Source organism: Pagrus pagrus (genome assembly GCF_965226575.1).
Source record: "Pagrus pagrus genome assembly, chromosome: 16".
In the NCBI taxonomy this organism is placed as follows: domain Eukaryota; kingdom Metazoa; phylum Chordata; class Actinopteri; order Spariformes; family Sparidae; genus Pagrus; species Pagrus pagrus.
In genome coordinates this window covers 22924992-22942562 of record NC_140200.1, presented here as the reverse complement: position 1 = coordinate 22942562, position 17571 = coordinate 22924992, and the positions used below count along the sequence as shown (strand labels likewise).

The window sequence follows — 17571 nt, the reverse complement described above, 5'->3', positions numbered from 1 at the left end:
GTCAGAGTGGATGCTCCACGCAACGGAAAATCCTTTAAAAACGGAGGATGTGGTCGAGATCAGAACATAAAGAGCACTAATGAAGACAAACTGTGTTCAGTTTGGACGGCCGAGTCGCAGCAGCTGTTACTTTGTGTGGTTGAGAGGCCGACAGCAGAGGAAGCGTCGGCTGAATCGGCCTGCAGTTATGTGTGTTCGACCCACTCCTCCGCTGACAAACAGCTGATTGTTGGATGTGTGTCGTCGCTCACTGAGGGCTCACTGTCATGACCGATCAGTCAGGTCCCATGATCAACAGAGAGCCTGTGATGTGTTCAGGGACAAAAACCCAGAGGGCAGATTGACAATAACGGAGACACAGAGACACTAAAAGCCTAAAAAGCCCCAAAAGCTCTGTCCTAACATTAAACTGCACTGGTTACAGTTTTTTTCTGATGTTTCTGAAACATGTGACTCCAGTGGAACCATACTGTAGAAATAGTGGAGTGACGAGGGATTAGTTAATCAATTAGTTGACTGACGAAAAAAATCTATGATTGTCAGTTCATCCCTGAAGTCATTTTTAAGTAAAAATGTCAAAAATCATCTTGTTGCAGCTTCTCTATATTGTAGATCTACTGCTTTTCTTTGTCTTCTGCAATAAAAAACTAATATGTTGGCATGTTTTAGAGTGTTGCTCGGACAGAACAAGGCATTTTGTTACATTTCAAATGATTAATCAAGATAATAATATGCCAGTAAATCAATATTTGAGTATAACACATTGTGATGATATATTGGAGATATTTGTATTGTACTTCGATTGTTTCTGGTTGTGGTTTGGCGATAAATTCTACATACATATGAAATGACTTTAATAATAAATAAATATGTAACAGGGTTAAAATATTAAAATGTAATGAAAGTATTATTGTTTTTATATTAGGATTAATATATTATGAAATTTTACTGTATTAATATAAAACTATTCTTTTGTTTTCAGTTTTTACTTTTAACATAAAGCTTCTCCGCACACAAAAGGCTAATTTCTCACACAATCTGAGCACAAATGTGTTCAAATCTGTTATTGAGCACGTCTCCTGTGCCAAGATAATCCATCAAGTAAGATGCTGATTAAACAGGAACAGGAATTAAACACATTTGTGAACACAATTTGAAACAAATGAGCCTTTTTTGTGGATAGAAAAAGTGATGCAAACGCAGAAGTGTTGCTTTTATATTTTTGTTCAGTGTACATTATGATGAAGTCAATCACACTTTTTGTACTGCTACTGTTTTTGCATAACCAGGAAGACCAAGATAGCTTTATTTGAGCGGTTTATTATCTAAAGAGGATTTGCTTGTTTGGAGGAGAAAAAATAGAAAAAGATTAAACAACATCGATGACAAGTAACATCAGCTTGTTCATATATCGGTCAGGAGCACCACACATCTTTTAGTCTCTCTGTAATGAGGTGTCATTACTTCAGATCAGATATTTTTTGGCTTGTGTTCTATTATCTGACTCACTGGTGGATAATTAACAACATCATGCAGCTCGGTTTTATCATTTATTCCCTAATTAGCAAGAAAATGAGGATGATCTCGTTCTTCCTTCTGCTGAGGCTGCTGAACTTTGTACAGCTGGTGGCCTCCATGTTGGTTATCTTTACACGAGCTGTAATGATTCTGTTTTCTGTTAACAAGCCTCGTGTTTCCTCCTCCTCCTCCTACACGACTGCATCGTGACATTTCAGGAAATGGCACAGTGGGTGTAGAGACCAGTAAACTCCGAATGTGTAGTGGAGTCTGAAATGTATCCCTCAGCTTACATCATCAAATATTCACTTAAAGAAACTGTGCTGGCAGGAAGCAGGACTGCCGGGCCTGGAGCTTTTGAGTTCAGAAGATTCTGCAGGTTGGCAGAAGATGCTCATATTAAAAAGACTCTCCGTTGTCTTTTCTTTATGTAACTGTTAAACTATACCAAGATGAACACATGATTGGTTTTATGTCCTGACAACTGTCATTTTCATTTTCAAATTCTGCTGTCTTTTTGCACGTTAGGGTCAAACAAGTTCAAATAATATTTACCAGAAATAAAGATTCCAGAGTTCAACAACAAATACCAGGCTACACTGATTCAACAATAAAACAAAAGATAGAAATTTAGTTTGTTACAAAGTTAGGTTTCTTAAATTTGTCCGGAGTGAACCCTCTTCCCAAACAAATCAATAATGGATCTTTGGGAATGTTATCATTGGAGTTTAGTTCTTCCCGCAGGAGTAAATTAAAGGATCTCTGAAACACGGTGTTCATGCATAGTGTCTGGCTTAGTGTCTGGAAGTGTAGCTGCAGGCTAACACTATGCTAGCTTCATCATATTTGAAGTGTTTTTTGGTTATCAAAAACAAATCCTCATCAAATCCATTTTATAACTAGAAAAAATAAGACCACTGGAAGTTTCACCTGAGAGTTCAGAATTCAGTCGTGATTGATTTGGTGGTAACAGCAAGTGTGATTTATTACAACAGCAAACACTCATTCAAAAGAAGAGCAGCAGCCAAAGCAAATGCCTCTGCGATAGAATTTCATGCTGCACGCAGCACAAGTACTTTTCCACACAAGGACAAATTCATGTTTTAGCTTGCTGTGGAGTTTGAGGTGTGCCTACAATCTTCATGTGACAGCTCACTGAAGCTTCTTCTTTCATGACTCTCTGACAGATTTCAAACTGATCTTCTGACAAAAAAATCTGTTTTTGAGACAGATTTTGGATGAACTATCAGTGTCAGTGCTGAGCTCATTGACAAATATTTGTTGTTCCCTGTGACTGCTTCATAAGAAAAGCCATCCTGTCTTTTGTTGATTAGTGACTTTAATGTGAAGCAGCAGTAGCAGGAAATGTTATGCGATAACCATGACATCACCCATTGGTTTGTGGACTAATTTAATTTGGATTACAGCCATCACCATCTTGGTTTTTTGGAGCCAGATCTAACTATGTCTGGGCGTGAGGATATCCTGATTGGCTCTGACTGAGGACAAGGTAGTGACTTGTCAATCACACGGTAGCCACGCCCTAAATCATACTCTGCTTTATCATCTACTTAACACTAATGTGCCCTTAATTTACAAAATGAGCATCAAGCTGTGTTGAAGAAGACTTGAAACTGGAGATTTAGACCATAAACTCATCAGGAAACTGTTCACTGAGGTAATAAATCAATTGAGAAGAAGGGTCTTTTTCTCATAAGCCGACACAGAATCAGACTTTTTTTTGAAACCAGTGGAGTCGCCCTCTGCTGGACATGGCAGTCAACAAACAAAGCTTTTGGCTTATGATCAAACAGATGATGTGTTGAACTTCTGAGCGTCTCTGGTTTCCTTAGAAAACCTCTGTGTTATGTCAGATCACTGATCACGGTTGTTACCCAGCATTCTTTGAGGTGATTAACCAGCTACTGCCACACCCATTACACAGACGCACCACAGCAGGGTGTGTTCAAGGATCAGAAGTCAAGCAGGTGATTCCTTTCACTGAAGCAGGACTGAATCTGACCCTCCCAACACACACGGAAGCAAACGCACACAAAATCAAGATTAACTATTAAAACCAATTAAAGTCCAAATGTGACTGCACCCAAAGAACGTTTAAAATGCTTTTGTTGATTTTGAGTTATGATGATTTAATTTTCAGTGAAGTTAACTGTTCAAAATGTACATAATTGATGGTAAACTTGGCTGTTTCCACTGTGTGATCATCTCCAGAATAAAACCTGAGGCGGTTCTTGGAAACATGCTGCAATACTTCTTGTTTAAAAAAGAAATATCAGCCTTTTTTTACTCTAAATATCAATCTCAGCCTCAACGATCACACGTCTCAAGCTGCATTTTGATGAGTTCAGCAAAGTCGTGGAATTTGTGAAGTGCTGATCTTTTACAAACTGGCTATAATACAGTTTAAAGATTGACAGGAGTCATCCTCCTCGAGGCGAAGTCTAACACCAATAAACTGTGTCATAAGCAGCTAAAAAGTTGTACATTACACAAAGAGCGTTAAATCCTCTTCCTCGGCAGCGTATTAAGGACTCAGTCTGAATACTGAGAGTAGTGGGGAGGGGGGAGGTGTTGAGTCGCTTCACGGCTTCCTCCTTCAGATAATCCCTGAAGGATGACGGGTAACGTGGAGGTCAAGTTGTAACACGAAGGTCACCTTTCAAATCCGACAATTGACCATTAAATCTAAGTCAATAATGAAAAAGACTTCTGTTACTGCTGTTTAAACCCTTCAGTGGTCTTTAGCAGACAACTGTGGTCTTACTGGGTGTCTGCCAGGTGTAACTGGTAAGAGAAATCAGGTTGACCTTGACAAGATGGAAGTCAAAAACAAAAATGGATAGTTCAGTCGTGGAAAAAAGTAATCGCTTTCTTGCTTTCTCAAGTAAAAGTAGTAAAACCACAGTTAAAAATATTGCAAACAAGGAAGTAGTCTGATTTGTCTATGTCACTGCAAGACCTCTTTGACCTTGTTCACTTTTGTCTTTCCGTTGTTTTTCCTTGTGTCACATTCGTCATCACAAACGCGGCAGAAAAACAGGGACCAGTAGAAACTAGTCGATCATATACTTCAGACTACATCCAGAAGACATTTATAAAAAGTCTGAATCAGTAACATTCTGAACTAGAAACATCGGTCAGTAACAAGCATAGCTCCGCCAAGGCCCAACAGTCCCCTTTGATTCAATCAAGCCTAATCCAATATCAAATAAAACGTAATCGAATCTGCTAGATCCAGATTTGTATCCACATCAAACGGTACTCACTAATAGATAACAGCCACTTTATTATGCCAGATTTGTTTTCATTGAGATTCATGCATTATTCCAAGAGAAGTTGACCAAAATGTCAAAAAAATGAAAGTTATTGAGGTCTATTCTGAGCTGAGACCCATCCTCCATCCAAGTCTCATGGAAATCTGTTCAGTAGCTTCTGTGTTTTCCTGCTGACAAACCAACAAACAGACAAACGGGCACGGGTGGAAAAAATAACCTGCTCGTTGAGGTAATTAGACAAATGTTTTTTTTTTCCCAGAGCTGATAATGGAGGTAGCCAAGGAGTGAGACATCGCTTCTTTCTCATTTCTGTTGAGAGTTGCACATGCACAGTACTGATCAGGTAGTGACAGGGGAGCTGCTGACAGTGTTATAGTGATCAGTTTTAGTACCTTACTTTCAAACCCAGCACTGACTTAACAATGTTGTTCTTTTACAGTAGGTATGAGGACGTGTCCAGCCTCATCTGTGGCTGATAAGTTTGAGTCATCATGGAAGTCTTTGCTGTTTTGAGTTTTTTGTGTCTCCCAGAAATAAAGGTTTGTTTCTTGTCCTGACAGTGACACTGAAAATCTCCCCTGACTGTCTTGTTTTCTCTTGGTAATCTGTCCTCTATGTGGTCACTTCCTCACAGCAGATTATCAAACAGGCCTGACAGACAGGGACATTATACAGCTACTAAAAAGAAAGAGAGGAAGTGTCCGGCCTGGCGTCGTCTCCACTGAGACACTGAGACGGACAGACATCGTGCACAACGAGGATCAAAAGACCAGAAACACACACACAGAAACTCCATCTGAAAACTTGTTTCGTGTCCAGTGTGAAAGACCTGCGGTTGCGTAACAGATCTCATAGCAACTGAGTGTGAAGGTCCAGTGGAGGACTGGCTGTGCACCAGTCACTGCTAAATATAACCAGCAGGAAATAAAAGATAAAGACTGCTGTGATGTGATGAGACGCTGCTCATATTAGAAATGTTCTGAGGAATTCAAAAGAGAAAATCTGGACACAAATCCTCTATGAACACTCAGTTCTGATGAAAAAAAAAAAAAAACAGCTTTTCACATCCACTCCTGCCAACAGACTCCCAATATGGACACCAAAAGAGCCGACTCATCACCAAAACATCACCATCTTACAAAGTGTGTCAGGTACACAACTTTATAGATGTCACCTTGAGCAAGTCTGCAACCATTACTCACTGAAAGAGGAGTTAAACTGACTCAAACATCGATCTGATCATAGATCATGGACAGAAAGCTGACTGTGAAATGACTTTGTAAGCTAAGAGATTAATTGGTAACGACTGAAGTGCGGAGGAAGCCGGTGAAAGCACCATAAACTATCAAGCTGTTGGGAGAATTTCTTTTTTTAAGTGGCTGTGCTGCTCTGCTAACCACGAGGCCATGGTGGTACTAAGCTATGGCTAGCCCTGCTGGCTTAGCTGCAACAAAGGTGTAATAGCTTTGAGGCAGCTAAGCTAGCAGGTGCTCATATACACTATGGGTACATCCTATTTTCCTTATTTGACATTCCCTCGCTCCTCTCTTGAACCGGATGTTGTTCTGGCATCCCAAAGCTCTTATATGTGCTCGGAGGAGGGATCTCTGAGGAGCGATGAGCGAGGAAACACAAGAGCAGCCTTCACTGATGTCTTTTTACCTGCCGCCACGCCCGCTCATTGGATATCAGTTACTGATTGGACGCTGCAGTGGATCACACTGATCTGATACTTCTCATCATCACCGGAGTTACATACCGAAGTGACGACCGCTAACAGATTAGACTCTCTCTCAAGCTTTTGATTTTGTTTGCTTTCTGATTTCTAGACTGACCAACAACTTTATTTATAAGAAACAGTTTTCCTTTACAAGGTCTGTTTTCCACATGTGAACCGGATTATTCCTAAAGATTGGTTCTGATATCATTTCTATTAAACTTTTGCTGGAAAAAACAGTTTCCAGTGTTCAAAGGACTCCATAATCACATGCCAGGTTATTAAATGATGGTTTCACAATCAGAATATCAATGAATACAGATGTTATTAATGAATAAATAATATAAAGGCATTCTGACAGCTGAAATGGTTCCTGTGCCACTTGTTAAAAAACAATGAGCAGTTGCAGCTACAGTGTGTTCCCCACATTTACATTTAAAGGCTTTTATCCAAAATAGCCGCACTTTGAAGATGAATCTCAAACTCTCCAAAATCAGCGACATTACAAGAAAGTAGCAGCGAGAAGTTGGAGGTTCAGAGCTACAGGCCCAACACACAAGTCCTCCTGTGTCATATGCATATTCAAGAGAAGGGAGCCGGATTAACTGGGGTCAAAGTCCTCTTGGAGTAAAGCCACGGAAACTAATGAGCAATGTGACAAACCAGCGCAGGGAAACACCACTTCAGAGGAAGAAACACTTTACTCATTATATTCTAAAAGCTCCAAAATTCAACGGAAATAATCCGTCTTCGTGTTTGAGTCGACAGCATTAAACTCTCTGGACTCATAGCTAAAGGAGGATCTGTCTCATCGTCTTCTTTTTAATCTAAAACATATTCAGATCCACAAAAACAAGAGAACAGCTGTCGACTTAAAAGCCTAAATCAGGCCTCCTCCTAAATATTACCCACAATTCAACATGTGGGACACCAGGGCAGCATGCGAGTACAGTGCAGGCCTCGGTCTGTATCAGGAGGAGGTTTCAAAGGTCATCAGCACGTGATCCTGCGCCCTCTGTGGCTGCGGTTCACCACCTGAATGATGGGTTGGGTTCATTTGCATGTTGACATGAGATGACACAGTGCTTCAGTCACACATGAGCCAAACACACTGGAGGGAAAGTGAGTGAGAAAGTCTGCCGTTCAGGGTAGAAACTAGTGATTAAGGCAGCTGAGATGACAGGCGGGCGCGTCTGCTGCTAAAAATAGACGTCATGTCTGCAAACATGAAGATTAAAAATAGTTTCAGAGGAGCTTTAAGGTGTTTAAACAGACTCTTTGTTAGGATATGAGTATGGAAACAGGAATATTTACTACTCTGACTGATAAATTGGAGTTTTTGGACAGTGAAGTTGAATATCTCTATTTTAATTTTAGGTTTCTGTGGAACTGGAAGTCTGAATCTTTCTGTCTTTGTGGCTCTTGTGGGGGAACAGCAAACAAAGGGTTTTAAGTCACTGACTGGTTGACAGAGGTCCAAAAACAGCCTCTGAAACTTACAAAGGAGACTGTCAACGTATAACATAAAAACTTATTAGTTAATGTTAAGATTTCAAAGCACAGAGGTGACCCAGAGGTAAACGTTCAGCCTCATTAAAGGTGTACAGTGTGTCCTGATTAGGTGTCACTCAGCAGGACACAGATACCCTAAACACTCACTCGCTGTGGAGGACTGACGGCTAAATGCCTCAAATATAAACAGACTGTAAGTTGAAAGAGGAATATCTTGGGGGGGAAAAAGTAACACTGCTAAGTTGCAGCTAGCAGCGCCACTTTCAGTGTCATCAGTTTCAGTGCCGCACAATAAAAGAATATCACATAAACAGCTCAACAGACACGGATATCATTTCTGCCTGGTAGATTTGGGGATATGGGAGGGCCCGATGATGGGGCATTTATATAATCGGCTGATAATTAAATTATAGCTCATGAATCATGCGATAATACAAAGCCAAACTGCTTTTATTGACTCAACAAGCACAGCGTCTACACACCCTGAAGTTGGCTGTTTGCACCTTAAGAGTTGGTTTGCGATCCACCAAGAAGACGAAGAAGAAGACGAAGAAGGAGAGATGAAGAAGAAGAAGATGGAGAAGAAGACAAACATGTCCTCGTCTGTGGAGAAGGTTTTTACTGTTTCATAGGAGACAACATGATTGAAATTTGCTAAACATGCTCCACGAGGGTTTAGAGAGGAAAAAAAAATATATATACACACACACACACACACACACACGAGTCCTAACACAACAAATCTCAATAAGGCTGTGGGATATTAAATCATCAATCATCACTCACTACATCTGGGCCTGGGCGGTTATCTTATTGGTATTTGCCAAGAGAAGAAGGGAATTATCTGTATCAGCTGAACAAAATCATGCATCCCTACTGTGGATGTAGGTAATCACCTTTTTAATGAACCTGTCTGATGTCCACGCTGTACATTAAAATTAAATCCAAGTAGTGTTTACCTGTTCTTCTGATATGTATTAATCACTTAAATATGACTTTGCAGCCTGCAACCGTTTTACCTTGTATGTACAAAGCAACAACCAAACAACATGAAACAAATAAAGATGATTTGTGATTACTTCACAAAGAGTGAACTAATCTTTTTGAAAGTCCAACCAGTGAGTGTCTTCCCTTGAGAAACTGATTGATTATAGATATGACAATTAGTTAATTTGAACTGAGTATAGTTTGGTTTATTTGGAGGGAGAAGTTAGTCTGATCCAACCACAGGAAACGGCTCCTAAAATGCATAAAATGCAGGGCTTTATGGGTACAAAGAGACAGATGTTGACATCTGATATCCAGCGGTTCCTCAGAGTGTTACACAGCAGACGGAGAGAACATGTGGAGTTCAGATGAAGTGATCTGAAGTGTCGTACAGGCTGAGGAGCAGATTTAAAATGATAGTAAAGTTTAAGTTACAGAGGCTCCATTTAGAATGAAAACTGCTCTACATGCGTGTCCACGTGACTTCTGTTTACAAGCGCCGGTTCACTTGTAATCCAGCAGCGTGTGTGCGTGTGCGTGTGTGTGAACCACAACACAACAACAAAGTCAACTCCTTCACTTCCAGGACGTTTCAGAAACCACGAAACCCCCCCGGAGCTGAGAGAGGAGGCCGGGCTCGCAGACGGACTGTAAGTCGACACTCTTCATCACCATCAACAAGAGTCTGTGGCCTGCTCAGTGTGGTGTGACTAATTCAGCTCACATTCCACTAATTACAAAGACTGACGGAGGGGGGGCGTCCCAAACCCCTCCATAACCTCCTCCATTAATATACGTCCATCAGAAACAAGATATGTATGAACCTTCAGCTCCGTCATCACCGGGGAGGAGAAAGTAGAGGTTGCAGGGAGGTTAGCTTAGCATTAGCACACATCTCAGTTCAAACAGGTCTCTCAGAGATGATTTCTGGAGAAATAACGGAGCCAATCAGGAGCTTTGAGAAGTGTCGGTCACACTGGGACGTGTTAAACATAGTTACAGCTTAATACAGTTTAATCTGCGCTCCGAGGGCCTGCAGGCGAGTTTATATAAGCAACTTTATGACTGCAATCAGTTATCTATCCCTTTAATTACACATCAACTGTACACATAATGAAGATAAAATTGAATTTCCCGTTTGGGAGTTAATAAAGTGATTCTCCTTTATTTCAGCCTGAAAGCCTGTCTGACCTGCAGGCCAGTGAGTCAGCTGTTAGCTCGTTAGCTACAGAAGTTTTCCGGAAGACAAACACATTAATTCAGGTGTACTGCTCTCTGGTGTGAGCGCTATTTAAATGCACTGACATTTGATGAAACAGAGACAGAAATTTTCAAAAATGGAAGCTGATCGCAGACACATTTGATTGCTAGCTCGTTTTTTGCTTTTGTAATTTCTATACAAATCGCAGACCTAACCAGTGTTGAATCAATCGCATTTCAATCTTTTGCATACTAATTAAGTACAGCTAACATGTTGTGGCCCTGCATTAAAGCCTAACCACACCTTCAGCTGACTCTGACCAAGTATAAAATGTTTCACTAAAGAGATACAGAATGGTGTGTAATCATTTGGCAAGATTTCAATCGCTAAAATTAGAAATCTAGCAGCTCCTCCTTTAGATAGCCAGAGAGCGGAGGAGGTTATGGTGCACCTGAAGCAGGAAGAGCTGAGACACATGACCCAGGGCTTGGTTAACAAAGTAAGATGACCACAACCAGAAGATGACTGTATGGAAACATCCAAAAACTGCAGTGTCATTTTGACTTTATAACATGTATTTGAATGTATTCAGTTACTTTGTAAAGTCTAAAATATCAATATCAGCATCAAATATCTAGTATCAGTCAGAAAAATACATTAAATACATCTCTTAAATACAGTGCTATCTTTTTGTTAGCAACCAAGCTAACAACACCTATACAACAGATCCCTGATGTACTTCAACTTCCATAAAGAAACAATCCTATTCCCCAGCTCCAACATCCTGGACACACTTCCAGGATATTCCAGGGATTCCTTGACTAGCTTTCCTGACAGTTTCCCCTTTTCCCCTCATCAACCTCCAGCTGCTTCCTCCTCAGTCTCACTCTGAGAGGATATCACAACACAGCTGTTTACAGACAGAAAACAGACACCTAACATGAACATTTTGATCAGAATATGATTCGGATTCCCCTGCAGTTGTCTAATTTTCTGATTCCTCGGCTTCCTCGTGTCTCCGAGGATATCTTAAGTGGATGAAGATGCATATAAACAGCTTATCCTGAATAAGACACTCTGGACATGAGCCACTACTCAGGATGCCAAGTGCATTTCATTGGTGACATCTCTGCAGCGAAACCCAAGCAGACTTTACTTTTATACTGTGATATGCATACCACTGAGGCAACAAAGAAAACTCAGTGTCATCCAGCTAATCCAATAATCAAGCAGTCATTCAGGATCATTTCCTGAAGAGGACTTTGATCCCTGAAGTTAGTGAACTCAGGAAGGCCAGTGTGGTTACAGTAAGTCCTGTTGTGTCACTACATAATATATAAGTCAATACAGCCATAAAAGAAGGATGTGGTGAGGAGGGAGCAAAAGTCAAAGTCCCTTCAGAAATCAGGAGGTTGTAGGAGAGGCCTCCACCCAGGTAAAACTATAACATTCACAGCTCAATGGGAACACTGAATACCACGGGCGTTAAATATGGTGGCCCTGAGGGTCAAAACACAACAACAACACCATTTCAGAAAAACAGCACAAGGATATTTCGGAAGACGACACAACAATATTTGCAAAAAATAGAACAATATGTTGGCAAACACTACAACAATATTTCTAAAAGTAAAACAACAACATTTCGGAAAAACTATATTTCAGAAGACACCACGACATCTCGGAATAACACCACAACAACATTTGGAAAACACAAAATTTCACAAAACACAACTGCAGCAAAATTTATTTTCGCATGTTCAGAAATGTTAGTGTTTTCTAAAACAGTTATTGTGTTTTCTGAAATGTTGTATTTTGACACTCTGTAAGGGTCCAATATGTAAGAATTGGCCACCTGTTGAATTCATACTAAAAACAAAAAGGCGGGAGCATGTTACTAGAGTAGCTGCTAACTGCTACAGCTGCCTTTTGCTAGTTAGCTCAGTTAGCCATGCAGCTAGTGGTCCAGAGGAGCACCGAGGACATATAGATGTTAATTCTTCATATTCAGTGTATAATTTTGGTTTGATTTCTGATGTTTTCTCTTAAATCCTTACATACTGTACCTTTAAAAATACCACAAACATGTGAAGAAATGTTACAGTGACACCAGTAGGAGATCATAAAAGCACAACATAATGAGCTTTTTGATTCATTCAGATTCATTCATGGCTTTGGGAGAATAAAACGACCATAACAGTTTTATAAAGCAGCTTCAGCACAAGAACCAGCTCAGGACAAACACAATAAGCACTGAGAGCTCTTATATAATCATGCAACACACATTAAATCACAGGACTGGCTCAGCTTGTTCCCTGTATCCACTCTTCTGAGGATGCCACACTATCTTTTTTCATCGCTCGGGCAATCATATCACAATGGCCAAACCCACCACCCTCAGCTTTGTTTCTTATGCAAAGCATGTCCATTGATTCTTGTTCCCAGGCTCGGTGTGGGTGTGTGTCTGTGTGTCTGTGTGTGTGCAGGCCGCAGCCGGGCTCACATTGTGAGATCTGACATATTGGTGGTGGTGCTGCTGCTGTACAACAACACAGCCTCTCATGTCATGTACGCATCACCGATTTCTGTCAAGCTCTGTCCCTTTTCTACTGCCTCTAATGTAATGAGGCTCTGTGCTAAATGTTCGGTCCGCTCTCTAGCCTGGATCTCAAGCCGAGCAGAACTTCATTTAAAAAACCTGAGAATGTGGCGTCGCGTTGCTTTATCAGGCACACACATAGGCTATGAACAATGAATCATCACTTTTTCTGATTCGGGAGACACTTCTCTTCAAGTCGGCATGCATATCATCCACGAAGCATCAACATGTTCAAATAATCTAACTTTTAAATATTGTTTGATGATGATGTTCTTTCACCAGAATACACCCTTTAGTGGTGATAGCAGCGTCGTTGGGTGTGCTAAAAAGTTGAAGCCTGACTGAAATAAAGGAGTGCACAGTGAGTTCTTCATATGCCGAATTTTAAAGCGTCCCCTATTTCTTCAAATTTTGTATTATAGGATGTATTCTTACATAAATGCATCACAGATCATCAGAAAACTTTAAATTCACAGGTGTTTAAAGGAAGTCTGGCACCGTCTCGTCTCAACAAAGCTAGACGAATCCAAGCCCGACTCTTGTTGTTAAAAACATCAGATTTCACACCGCTGAGTGCAGGAATGATTTAAATCTGATGGGCATCACCGTCTGGTGTAAAGTGCTGTTTAATTAAAGATGTGTGCCACAGCTCTCAGCTGTGTGTTGACGGTTTTCCTCCCGGGAAAGCGACGACGTGTACTGACAGCCTCCCTGTACTGCTCGCTGCTCGCTGCTAGCACCGGGACGCTTCTGTGTGTCGTAGCCCGTCAGCTAGCTAACATCCCCGTGTTGTTGCGATAAATTCTCCCCGGTGCATGCAGACGGCTGCCGGTGTGTAGCCTACCTCGTTGGTGCGTAAACTCCCGGGACTCCGCGGCTCGTTTTGAAGGAAATTGTGTTTTTAAAAAAAGGAAATCCCAGAAAGGAAGCGCACGTCCCAAACACAGCCGTGCCGGCCGGGTGTCTCTCCAGATGATGGATGTCCGCTCCGGCAGCCTGGGCCACACTCTCCCCGCCCTGCAGCCTCCGACTCCCGCAGCAATCCTGGGAAACTGGCCCCGTGACGTCACGGGCTGGATAAATACCCCCGTGCAGCGTGAGTGTCCCTGCAGGGGGCGCTGTTTGATTCATGCTCTGCTGAGCGTCAGGCCATCCAAGGTAGGACAGCCTCAGGACCATGTGCAGGTGCAGATGATGGTCTCCAAAAATAGATCCCAGCTGCAGTGGAGGAAGTATTCAGTATTCATCCTTTACTTCAGTAAAAGTACTGATACTACTCTGTAAAAACCAGTGGTGGAATGTAACTGAGTACATTTAGAGTCAAGATGTTTGTCACTCCAAGTACAAGTACACCAAGTACTAGGGATGCACGATGTGTATATATATATTTATATATATATATATATTATCGGCACAATAATGGAAAATTGACAATATCGGTTATCAGCAGATAAGAAATTATAGCTGATAAATCTAGCCGATAATACAAAGCCAAATTGCTTTTGTTGACTTAACAAATGCAGCACCAACACACCGTAGGTGGTGGTATGCACCTTTAAAGTTGTTTTGTGAGCAGCCAATAAACACAGAGAAGAACAACAACAAACACACTGATGTCACACTCATAACGCCAAACTGCTGCACCTGTGTAGAGCCACACAATGTAGACAGGAGCCAAACATGTCGTCACTGGTGTGGACTTTTTACAAGAACATACGTGAATGTTCCACAGAGGAGGGAAAAGTCTTCAAGTTTAACCAAAAAATCTTATCACAGCTATGGAATATCAAATAAACCGTCTTTATCAGCCATGAGAGTCAGGTAATTATCGACTGAAAAACATCCATGTCATGCATCCATTTAAATACATTATTCAAGATTCAGGATGTTTACTGTCACACTGGTTGTACACTTGTGTGCATAGAGACTCCACTACAGAAATGCTAAATAACATGTATGTAATAAAATGCTAAATGCCCTAATGTAAATGTAAATGTAAATGTAAAATGATATGATGATAAATAATAATAGTAATAATAATAATACAATAATAAAGAAAGAAAAACAAAAACAGAGTAAACAGAATAAAAATATGGACAACTGGGACATATCTTCTTATGGATGTGTGTACATGAGGCTGTGCAAAGACAGTAAGTTTAAACATAATATAAATAGCAATAAAGCAAAAGGTATAAAAACAGCAACAAAAGTGATCAAATTGTACTGATTGGTTGATTTACTCAATTACTGTACTGAGGTACTTGTAATTAACTTGAGTATTCAATTTTGCATCTTTATACTTCCAATGTACCACATTTTGTAGGCAGATATTGTACATTTACTGTAACTCCACTTCATTTATTTGATAGCTTTATTCTAAGTTTTATTTTGTAGGCAACTGGACATGTTTTAGTTTCCAGTCGACCATGACCATGGCCTGGATGACTGAGGACCTTCATCAACACTTGATGCAGATTACGTGCTGCATCACAGCCAAAAAGAGCACATTTTTTACTTCTGTATATGTGAATAAAAGTAGTATCAATTCTTTTGTGGCTGCATTTAAAAAAAAAACTTTATTCAAACAGATATACAGCAGATAAGCAACACTTCTATATATCACCTGAGTCTGCAATCACAAACACACCTGGTCGGACCAAAGGTTGCAGAAATCAAAATAAAAAATAAAAAGGATTCAAATAAATATCTTGTAAAGCTTACAAAGGTCACATGTTTTAACAGCTTCTTTGTGAATAAATTTGGATGTAGAAAAAATGTATTGTTTGATATACGCAGCCAGCTCCAAAAAGCAGATATATTTTGTAAAAAACAAAAGCAAAACAAACAAATTGATTTTCTGTCAACAGTGGTTCAACAATGACATTTTATTGTTAAGTCAGTTATTTAACTAGCAAGGCCAACTTAATAATTGTGTTATTAGGTATCCCTGCATCACCAAAGGACTTACTGTATCCTTGGGTGTCATTTAACTTTTCAAAGGTCTTAAGGGAAGTGGCAATCACCCTATACCACTGTAGGTAACAGAAACAACTATTGGTTGTTCTTCATGGCAAACTAAGAACAAGAATGAAGCAATCCATCATTTTTTTCAACAAGACATCACACTGGTCCACATTTGTTGCAGCGACTTGTTTGGGAAAAAATTGGCTAATGCCACACACGTTTTTTTTAACTAACAAAATAAAAGAGACATCCTTTAAAACAATTCACAGGTTTCATCCAACTAAGTATTATTTGCAGAAACTGAAGACAGATATTGATATAGGTTGTACATTTTTGGAGAGTTGAAAGAAACGCTGGTGCAATTATTTTAGTCTTGCCCAAACACTGTTACAGTTGTGGAGTAAACACATATTCACCCTCCCTTTTCACTGATTTTCAAATTGTTTGTATTGACTGAATATGAGAGATATCTGTGTTCACAGTTCTCTGTGATCGATTATCTTATTATTTTGACCAAATTTTATATTCCCAAATCTAAACTCATAAACAAAAAACCAGAGGAAGCTGCATGTTATCTTATAAGTTGCCTCCAGTGATATCGATCAGTAACTAAGTTGCATTGTGGGTAATGTAGGCACCAGCTTACGGTTAGAAAGAAGAATGTGTGGGATAAAAAAGGTGATATCTCTGGTTCATTTGTTTTTAAACTGACCATACTGAGTGGAACAGTGTTCCACCAGCAGAACCTGTTGCTCTGTTGATGTTTCTCTTGTGAAGCAGCTCTCCAGTGAAGTTATTATCTCCACGGCTTCACAAACTCTGTGCGCATATGTGACATTGAGCAGTAATACCTTCAGGGAGGTTGGGGATTAACAGGGATAATGTCAAAGACGACAACAATGGTGCTAATCTCTGTCTGCTGCTGCTGCGCTCACGGCCCGTCACTGCAGACTACTGAAATAATCACATTAATCTCTAAATTAATGATTTATTCATTTTCATGTCAAAAACCAATAATAGTACAAGGGTCAAACAAGAGTTTTGTTTGGTATGATAATCCACCACGGTGTATTATTGGACACATAACTCTTGTTCATACCCTCATTTAGGCTCAATTAAAGTGCCTTCATCCATGTTTTACTTTAATTTGTCTGGGATCATTTTAAACATCATTCGTTTAAGGGTATTTGTAAATCCTTCATACACAGAACTTTTTTTTACTAGTGTCAAAGCTGCACATTGGCATGTTTGAGGAATTTGCTTTCCTCATCCTTAAACTGGAGTCCACTCTGAGCAGAAGGACAAATGAAAATGTTAGTTTCAGCATGAAAATGGATGATAATGGACGGCCTGTTGGTGGGTTGGTTATCCACTCTGGACTGAAATATCTCCACAAGGAACAGATGGACTGTCATTTATATTTTTGTAAGAAACTCATGGATGGATCCCAATGATCAGACTTTCTCTCTACTGCAAATATGACATTTTATTTGTGGTTTCAACTGAAATGTCTCACTGGATTCATTAAAAGTCCAGCCCAACAATATAACCTTATTGTGCAGTTAAAGATAATATGTAGAAATTCTGCATTAAAATATCTCAAAATGAATACACATTTGTTACATATTTTGTTGAGTTGTGTTCTTACATGATCCCAGATGTTTCCAACAATGTTCAAACCAGAGCCAGAAGGTGCATTTCATTTAGTGGCCTGTCGCTACTTCCAGAATAGTGCAAGAGACTAAACTTAATATGAATAAAACCTTGAAAGATGACC

The 17571-nt window shown here is 40.0% G+C and overlaps 1 protein-coding gene across 6 annotated transcripts in view; it reads right to left on the bottom strand.

Annotated features, from left to right (window-relative positions):
• Positions 1-13860, bottom strand: part of LOC311271528 (unconventional myosin-VI) — a 147481-nt gene extending 133621 nt beyond the window's left edge. For all 6 annotated transcript variants that reach the window (XM_084377243.1, XM_084377244.1, XM_084377245.1 and 3 more), the window contains exon 1: positions 13675-13860. The gene's annotated coding sequence lies outside the window, so the exon portion shown is untranslated. The remainder of the gene's footprint in view (positions 1-13674) is intronic.
• Positions 13861-17571: the final 3711 nt, after the last annotated feature.